The sequence below is a fragment of the Mytilus galloprovincialis genome, chromosome 7 (genome assembly GCF_965363235.1).
Source record: "Mytilus galloprovincialis chromosome 7, xbMytGall1.hap1.1, whole genome shotgun sequence".
In the NCBI taxonomy this organism is placed as follows: domain Eukaryota; kingdom Metazoa; phylum Mollusca; class Bivalvia; order Mytilida; family Mytilidae; genus Mytilus; species Mytilus galloprovincialis.
The window spans coordinates 34,917,332-34,926,925 of record NC_134844.1 but is presented as its reverse complement, the minus strand read 5'-3'; the positions used below and the strand labels follow the sequence as shown (position 1 = coordinate 34,926,925).

The 9,594-nt window shown below is 37.5% G+C and overlaps 1 long non-coding RNA gene across 1 annotated transcript; it reads right to left on the bottom strand.

Moving 5' to 3' along the window:
• Nucleotides 1-4,390: 4,390 nt before the first annotated feature.
• Nucleotides 4,391-9,346, bottom strand: LOC143082855 (uncharacterized). Its single transcript, XR_012980490.1, has 3 exons — nt 9,256-9,346; nt 4,792-8,960; nt 4,391-4,496 (listed from the first exon to the last, which is right to left on the bottom strand). It is a non-coding gene; the product is annotated as an uncharacterized LOC143082855 (long non-coding RNA).
• Nucleotides 9,347-9,594: the final 248 nt, after the last annotated feature.

Here is a 9,594-nt window from a genome sequence, read left to right as displayed (position 1 = left end):
CTGCAATTTCAAGCTTTCATATTAAGAAAACGATAAGAGTTTGCTGCATACTTACAGCGTATAAAATGTTCCTCTCGACGAGCTCTACATTTTATACTCTGAGCTCAAAAGAGTCCGACTGTCTGTTCAAAAGTTACGACGGGATGATTCTTAAAAGTATAGTATTGTGTGTATATCTTTTTAAAGGTAACAGATATCAACCTACTATAAACTGCAAAGATGATCAGTAATTCAAGACCTTCAATTTGAGGTCAATGTCAGGTCATGATGAAATTTCACCTTGACCTTCACATTTTACTATGACTTTGACCTTGTGATATTTGAAAGGTCAAGTGGTCCTGAGTTGAATGGTGATAGTCCTATGTCTCTACGACTTCCGGTTCTCAAGTTTTGTATTGCATCATATATTTGATGATTAATTGTGACCTTGGTGAACTTTGAAATTGTCCAAATTCTTTTTCTATAATGTTGTCCTTCAACTGTAGATCATTTATCATTTAACAGATTTGAGATATCTATTGTCGTTTTAGAGATAATGCAGTTTGAAGTTTTGCGAGCGGAGGCATATATTTCTGAATCATCAAGAGCTTACCACTTAAAATGTTTTAGAAATTGAAGAGGTTAACATAGTTATATGTTTTTGTAGCTATTGTTATGAAATATTTTTAAAACTGACTTGGAGTTCATTGGTATCTTTTGCAATGAAAAGAAATAAGAAGATTTAGTATGAGAGCCAATGAGACAAATCTACATCCAAGTCATAATGTTTAAAAAGTTAACAATTATAGGTCAAATTAAGGTCTTCAACACAGAGCCTTTGCTCAAACCGAACAGCAAGCTATAAATAAGGGCCCTAAATTTGTTTTATCATATTTTCGCCGCAGCCGGGAAATTTTTCAACTAGCTCCTGTATTAATTGATCTTAATCTTCCTCCAAAATGTTTGAAACGTTATTTTCTCACTTTATCTTTAAAATACACTTTCGCTTGCGATAGCAACAAAGGACAAGGTATGATAAGAGGCGTTTTTGGCCCCCTTCCCAAATAAGTTTATATATACATCATTGATAGCCTTAGGATAGAAACTCTTAAAAACTATGATTTTTTTATGTTCCGGTGAAAGGAAGGTTGCCTAGCAACGGTTTTAATAAATAGCCAAATTATCACATATGCATTGCTTTTTCATTACACATTAGCATAATTCAAAATTGTATTGTTTGTTTAACAATAACTTGAGTTTGCAACGGAAAAGTCACTTCAATTTCAGTTGAAAAAAATGCTTAGCAACAACCTAGCAACGGTTCAAAAATTTGTAATTTCGGCCATATGAGGTATAAATATAGCAATATTTAAAGATTTAGCTACCGTAAATGATTTTTCTTCGTAAATGTGATGTCTGAGTCATCATTATTTTTTCAAGAAAATGAAATTGACCATAGCAACCTAAAAGTTGCTTAGCAACAGCCGAAAAAGATAGAAATCAAAATTGAACTACGGAAAAACCCTTTTGATTTTTAATTGTACAAATTAGAGTAAAACCAGGTTTATAGAAAGGTTAAACATGCAAGAATAACTAGAAGTAAGAAATAAAAGTAAGTCAATTGTATATCATTCTGATAAAACGATTAGCAACCAAAACAGTGCTTAGCAACGAATAAATAATGGTTTTTTTTTTGTTTTTTTTTTGTATACCGAAGTAGGTTTTTTGGTATCATATTTATATCTTGATGAAGTAAATATTAAGTGATATGCTGTGACCAAACACAGGGTTGAGATCTCAAAAAAAAATTGTTTAACCCCGCAGCATTTAAGTCAGGAGCCTCTGACCTTTCTTAGTGTTTTATGATTTTTAATCTTAGTTTCTTGTGTATAATTCGGAGTTTAGTATGACGCCAAATATTACTGAACTAGTATACATATTTGATTAGGGACCAGCTGAAAGATGCCTCAGGGTGTTGAAGTTTCTCGCGGCATTGAAGACCTATTGGTTGCCTTCAGTTGTTGTCTGCTCTATGGTCGGGTTGTTGTCTCTTTGACACATTCCCCATTTCATTCTCAATTTTAGTATTAAATAAAAGATAGCTATCAAGGAATTGGTCTGTTTAATAGAAAAAAAGCATAAATACAAATTATATAAGAATGTGTCCCCAGTATAGTATACCATGAAAATGGGGCAACATCTCTAATTTGGCATTAAAATTAGAAAGATCATATCATACGGAACATGTGTACTAAGTTTCAAGTTGATTGGACTTCAACTTCATCAACAATTACCTCGAAAAAAACTTTAACATGAAGCGCGACAGATGGACGATCGGATGGACGGGCGGCCGGATTAACGGACGAACGAACAGACGAACGCACAGACCGGAAAACATAATGTCCATTATGGGGCATAAAAAACTTCAAGTTATACAAGAAGTGGCACATTTATAATTCATAAATAATAGTGAAAGTTATGAATATAGCATTTCACATTTACATGATGATTACCGGTACATTAAAAACTCAGATGGATTAAAACTACTATTGAAGATTCAGTATCAGATTTATACAGTATGTATAGAAAATATGCATAGCTTGTACAATGCCATTGTTTGTCACATCAAGAATCGTACACTGTGAACTTTTTAACACTTAACACAATATTTTAAAGAAGGAAATGCTGAAAACAAAGTTCAAAGCTTTCGATGAGGTCAGGGTTTAAGACGATAAAAACTCATGAAGATATGTAGACGAAAGAGGCATGAACATCTTCAAGCTTCTTTGCAAATATATTATTTCTACGATATATATCCTGAAATTAGCACATTTATCGCCGGTGTATAGAATCATGTGCAATCATACCACATCTCCTTATCTTATCCAAAATGTTAGGCTTTTTTTAATGAAACAGTTATTGGTAAGTGGTATTTTATACCCAAAAACATTTGAATTTGATAAGAAACGTAGACATACTTCATTAAAGATCATAAAAGGGTCTTGGTGGCCGAGTGGTATAAGAAGTTACTTCTGTAATCACTAGCTAGTCAACACTGAAGTTGTGAGTTCGACCCCCGCTCGTGCGGGTGCACTCGTTTTCAACATTAATTTCTCCTTTCAATGTTGATCTATTTATTATTTTCATTCTGAATGTCTGAATGTCCAGCCAAAAGGTTTCAATTTTCAAGATTTACAGCCGATTTCATTGAGTGTGTAGCCAAAGGTATAGTCTTTGGTAAGATTGCTTGTTAGCTGAACCGTGAAGTCATTATTATGTCAGGTTTACTACCCTCTTTTCGAAGTAGCATAGTACATCAGTTAGAAAGATTGGTAATCTGCTGCACTAGTATATTCTTAAAGGAGGGTAGTTAACCTGACCTAACAATGACTTTATGGTTCATCTAACAAGCAAACTAACTAAATATATTACCTTTGACTTCACACTCAATGATATCGGCCAAGTTCAACCTTTCCGGTATTGAATAAATATTTGAAATTACTAAAACAATCTTATTTATTGCATTAGGGACATTTAACTGTAGTTAGTAGTTCAATTTGTGTCTTCAATAATATATATAGCATGTGAGAGGGAAAACAAGTTCAAGTACCACAAGTCCAAAAGCCTGACATTTTTAGAATATTTGAAGAATAACAAAAATCCGGTGGCAATGCATGCTTCAATTATGTGTACAATAAAGAATAACCCAGTGGCGGATCCAGAAATTTTCATAAGTGAAGGCCACCTGGCTGCCTAAGAGGGGGCCGATTTTGTCACGCTTCAGTGATTCCCTATATAAGCAACCATTTTATTTCTCAAAAGGGGGCCGGGCCCCCTCCCCCTCCCCCTAAATTGGCCTATGTAACCGATTCATTATATATATAGCTTGTACCAAAAAGTTAATGTGTCAATATACCGGACATTTAAAGAAAATTTTATAAAAAAAATCAAAACCCTGTAGACATACACACCTCTATTATAAATAAAAAGCTTTTTAGGTCAAAAACTGAAGGAGATAAATAGACGTATATGTCCGGACAAACAGAAACAAACGGACGGATGGATGGATGGACGTACGAACAGATCTAAATTAACGAACGTGCTCGACATTAAATAGTAAAATATGTTAAAAGTAATTTCGCTATAGCATGTTTTATTTGAAAATCCAAATAGGATCTGAGTCAATTAAATGCTACATATGTACTTTTATTTTATGGTTACAGCTTGTCAAAAGAGTGCTCTGACACATATATAAGAAAAATCATTAGTGTACCGATATATGAAAAGGCTGGAACACATAATTTACAGAATAGTATAAGTGTAGTTAACTTAATTTCAGTAGCACCTGCTCTTTACATGGATTTTTTTTATGTTTATAATTACATTTCATACTTTGGATTCAATACGGACTGTGTACTGGCCTGACCAGTGAGTGTAACCAAGACGACTGGGTTTAAGTAAAGATAAAACAATCAGGAGCTGACTTTTATTTCACTACCAATCCAAATGGTGAAAAACTGAAAATACAAATATAAATACAATTTTACAATGTGTTCAATGATAATTAAAGTCCATTAAAAATACGGATAAACAGTTCGTAGATATATTAAGCTGTTAAAGTTCTTTATAATAATAAACGGATGAATATTCCTGAACACGTCGGGTTCTGTCTTGGATTAAATTGTGTTATCGCAGATACGTACAGTTTGAACGGTTAAATGTTCATAGTTTCTTTATAACATATGAAAATATATTAAAACAGTTTGTCTCTGATGTAAATACATAATTTGTAATGTTTTGAAAGTAACTCACGCTGTGGTTAGCCACGAATTGTTCTTTTGGACAACGTGTCCGCTGAATGTTCTTTGCAGTTGTGCACACGACTCGCTGAGCAGTTTACGTCATTAGAAGAGAGGGGAAAGTAACGCGGATTCCTACACTGTCCTTTATAAAACTCCTAAAACTGGCGCACATAAAGCGACGTACGCAATGAAACGTTAACAATATAAAATGATGATCACATGAAGAATAAATGATGAATGAGTTCCAGAATACTCCCCGTCTGAGGTCTATCTGACATCACTATTCCATTATCGAAAACAAATAAAATGTTAAATATATAACAACAATACAAATATTCACTTAGAAGTAGTCCAACGGGAGGCTGGGTATTTCACAGCTTCTATCCTAGATATGGCGGTGTTTCCGACGAGATCGCGGCGATCTAAGATCCAACTCCATGGCTGTAGTTCTGATGGAAGAATCTCCTTTCGACACGGATATGCGATCTAACGAGGACGTCTTGCGAGACGGATGCTTTCCTTGACGTTTACGGCGTACAGTAGACCATCCGGTACCATGTTCCTTTTCTCTGTGACTTAAGTTGGAATTGGTTATTCTGCTTTCCTCTTGTCCTTGAGTATTCAAAGGCGAATTGAAGCTTTCCATGGGAATTGAATGTTTACGGATGTACTTTTCTTTGTCGGCATTCACTTTTGGTGGCGTTGCTTCCGAAGTGAACTTTTCGGCTTCTGCAAATCTGACGATTGAAGTCGCTGATTTCGTTTTCGGTTGCCCATGTAAACGGGGATAAAGTTTAGACGAATCAGTTTGAATTTCATTTGACTGGGTGTTGGTTTTATTACACTCAGGTAATTTCTTTGTCTGTGGTTTCACAACACTGCAAGTTGGATTTGTTTCCTTTGTAGTGAGTTCAAGGTGAACATGTTGCTTATCGGAGCGTATTTCTCCAACGATAATCCAACCCAGGTTTAACTTTTGCGCAAATGGAGCCTTTTGTGGTCCTAGACGTTGATCAAGGACATGATGTGCCTCTATAAGGTCTCTTCCAATGAGCAATAGGATTTTGCATTTTTCATCAATCGGAAGCATATGTTTTTGTAGTTCTTGCAAGTGTTGATATTGCAATATATCCTCAGGTGTAGCAATTTCGTTCCGATTATTGGGAATGTTATCGCATTCAATCAGTTCAGGCAGATTGAATCTAGTATTGTCTTGTACAGACTTCACGACAAAGCCGTTTCCTCGTTTACCGGAAGTAACCTTGCTGCCGGAGCATGTGGATAACAAATAATCTTTTGTTTCTGCCTGTACGTTGAATAGGCTGAAGAATTCAGGAGCCACGAGAGACCGGTTGCTTTGGTCGTCAATAATTGCATACATGCGAATTACTTTGTCCTGATTATCTTTGTGAAAGACATTCACAGGAAGTATCTTGGCACAAGATTTACTGATGTTGCCGTCTTTGGAGATATCTGTGCAAGTTGAACTAACAGAGGTTAGCTTGGTTTCAGCTAACTCAAGTTGCTCCCCGCCGTCGACTGATCTAGGCGGTGAAGGCGGTGCACCTTTGGTTTGGTACACTCGATTAGTGTGTAATGCGGTGGTGTGTTGTTTACTTCCGCATTCATTGCAACTGATACTCGCGTTGCAATCACGACTTCTGTGCATAGTCGAATTACAGCATTTGTAGCAAAGATTGTTTTGCCTCAACAGTTCCTTGCGTTCCTCTATAGTTTTGGCTCGGAATGCTCGGCATTCATTCAAGGAATGCTTTGTATTGTGTAGGATACACACACCTTGTTGTTGACTGCTGTCTTCAGTTTGCTGTTCAACAGCCGTCTTATGGACGTTGACTTTAGAGTACGTCTGAGGTGTGAACCTTGGCGTAGCGTCTTTTGTATTTGGAGTTACCTTTGAACTAAAGATGAACCCAGGATCGTTCTTAATTTTGCTCATTTCCCTGATGAAGGCAGAGAATTCTGTAAAAGGTGGAAAGGCAACTTCATATTTAGACTTGTATCTTGAAGCCCTTGTTATCCACTTTTCTTGGAGTCCGTATGGTAGTTTTTCCACAATAGGATTTACCCCCTTTGACGAGTCGAAGTAAGCTAGCAAACATCCCAGCTTGGGATTTTCTTTGTGATACTCTATTTCTGAGATAATGTCTGACAAATCGTAAAGGAGTGAGTTGTCTTTATTTGTCAGTGTTGGAAAGTTGTCAAGTTTGTTGACGAGAGACGTCTGCAACATTATTGGAGCACCATATCGATCGTCCAGTCTTTCCCATAATCTGTGTAGGCCTCTTGTTGGGTTGTTGGCATTTGATGCCCTTATACTCATGGCATGTTTACCTGACTCTGGTCCAAGCCATTTAATAAGTAGGTCTATCTGTTCTGAGTCTGAAACTTGTAGTTCGTCTATGACATTTTTAAAGCTGGCTTTCCATGTATGAAATGATTCTGCCTCGTCGTTAAAGCTTGTTAGCCGGGAGAACAGCAAGTCCTTGCGAAGGAGAAATCTGGTTATCTCTAACGTAGGATTGTTTTGCTGCAGGTGTGCAGAAGGGGTCTCTTCTATTATAACTCCTTGTCTTAGGTGTGAGACAGGGATCTCTTCTATAATGCCTTGATTTTGCTGTGAGACAGGGATCTTTGCTGAAACGCCCTGTTTTCCTATTCCAGTTACTTTTCCCAGACCTGGGAATACATTAACATCTGGTGACTTAGCACGTGTAGGCAAGACCTCAGGTGTTTGTGGTGGCAAGTTCAGTGCCACAGATGGCACGAACGCTGGTGCTTCATGTCTCAGCTCAATTTTAACAGGAATTTGTTCTTTCTTTTGAGGTCCTGTTACTTCCTTTACAACAGTTGATACAGGAAGTTTATTGACGAAATCTTGCACACGCTGGAGCGGGTCTTCCTTTTCGGCAGGGAGATCGCTAACCGCTTGGCTGTCATCGTATTCCAGGATACGAGCCTCGGCTTCAGCGGCTGCAGCTTCTCTCTGTGCTTCAAGAAGGTTAAATTTGGCTTTCAGCTCGGCTTTTCCCCGGTTTACTCGTGCAACTTCTTGTTGCATTTGAGCCTTTCTGCGCATAGCCTCTTGTTCTAATTGCGCTTTTCTGTGAGCAGCCTCCTGTTTACGTTGAGCGACTTCTTGCTCCATTTCTGCCTGTTTACGACTGGCTTCCTGTTCCATTTCATTTTGTCTGAACAGGGCTTGTTCTTCTAACATTGCTTCCTGTTGTAGGATAAGGGCATGTTTTTCGACAAATGCTATCTTAGACTTTGCAGCCTCTGCCTTGGCTCGCTTTCTCCGTGCCAGGCTTGACATGTCTGACACGTTAGAGCTACCGCTGTGCGAGCTTTTCTTACCCTTTGAGGTCTTTGTTCTAGTGGATTTAGCCTGTGTTAGGGCGAGGCGATGCTCGTGTAAAGTCTCAATTGCCAGTTCGACTTTAGACAATCGGATATCCGTTGAGAATTTGCACGTATCAATGTCTTGAAGGCTGTATAATGTTTTTGTATTTTTCAGAAATGTCAAGTACTCGTCTGTGAGCCTGCGATACTTAGTACAGGCTTGTACAATTTTATCTTGTGCTGTTAACAATTGCTGGAGGTCGTTGGGAGGCTTGGTCGTTTCTAATAACTGAGAGTCTAGGTTTGACCAAAGGGCCTCTAAGTCGTGATAGAACTTGTCACGTTTTTCTATAAAGGCTCCCTGTCCCTTTTCGGTAAGTTCACGCACTCGCCTAGTCTCGGCATTTTCATCTACATTTGTTGTTTTAGACGGATTTTGTAATAATTCTAGATCTGGGACATTTCCCTCTGGGGGCTGAACCTCTTCTTGCTGTTCCGCGTGACTGGGATCCATGATGTAAGTTGGCAATGTTTGTTCAACGTTGTTGGTTTGCTGCCGAGTACACACAAGATATGTAGTCCACTGTCAGTGTAAAGGTATGTACGTATGTACGTTGCTACGTTGTCGTTGAAACTACGTTGTTGGTCTGTTGACTGTCGTGGAGTGGCGTACGTTATCCAAGAAAAACAACAGGCAAGTTGTAGCTTTTTCACTGTACTGGCCTGACCAGTGAGTGTAACCAAGACGACTGGGTTTAAGTAAAGATAAAACAATCAGGAGCTGACTTTTATTTCACTACCAATCCAAATGGTGAAAAACTGAAAATACAAATATAAATACAATTTTACAATGTGTTCAATGATAATTAAAGTCCATTAAAAATACGGATAAACAGTTCGTAGATATATTAAGCTGTTAAAGTTCTTTATAATAATAAACGGATGAATATTCCTGAACACGTCGGGTTCTGTCTTGGATTAAATTGTGTTATCGCAGATACGTACAGTTTGAACGGTTAAATGTTCATAGTTTCTTTATAACATATGAAAATATATTAAAACAGTTTGTCTCTGATGTAAATACATAATTTGTAATGTTTTGAAAGTAACTCACGCTGTGGTTAGCCACGAATTGTTCTTTTGGACAACGTGTCCGCTGAATGTTCTTTGCAGTTGTGCACACGACTTGCTGAGCAGTTTACGTCATTAGAAGAGAGGGGAAAGTAACGCGGATTCCTACACTGTCCTTTATAAAACTCCTAAAACTGGCGCACATAAAGCGACGTACGCAATGAAACGTTAACAATATAAAATGATGATCACATGAAGAATAAATGATGAATGAGTTCCAGAATAGACTGCACTGATGCATAACGTATTAGTTTAGTACTGTATATGGATTTTTGTCTATCAACAAGTCATTATACTAATATTCTTATTTAAGAATGTACTA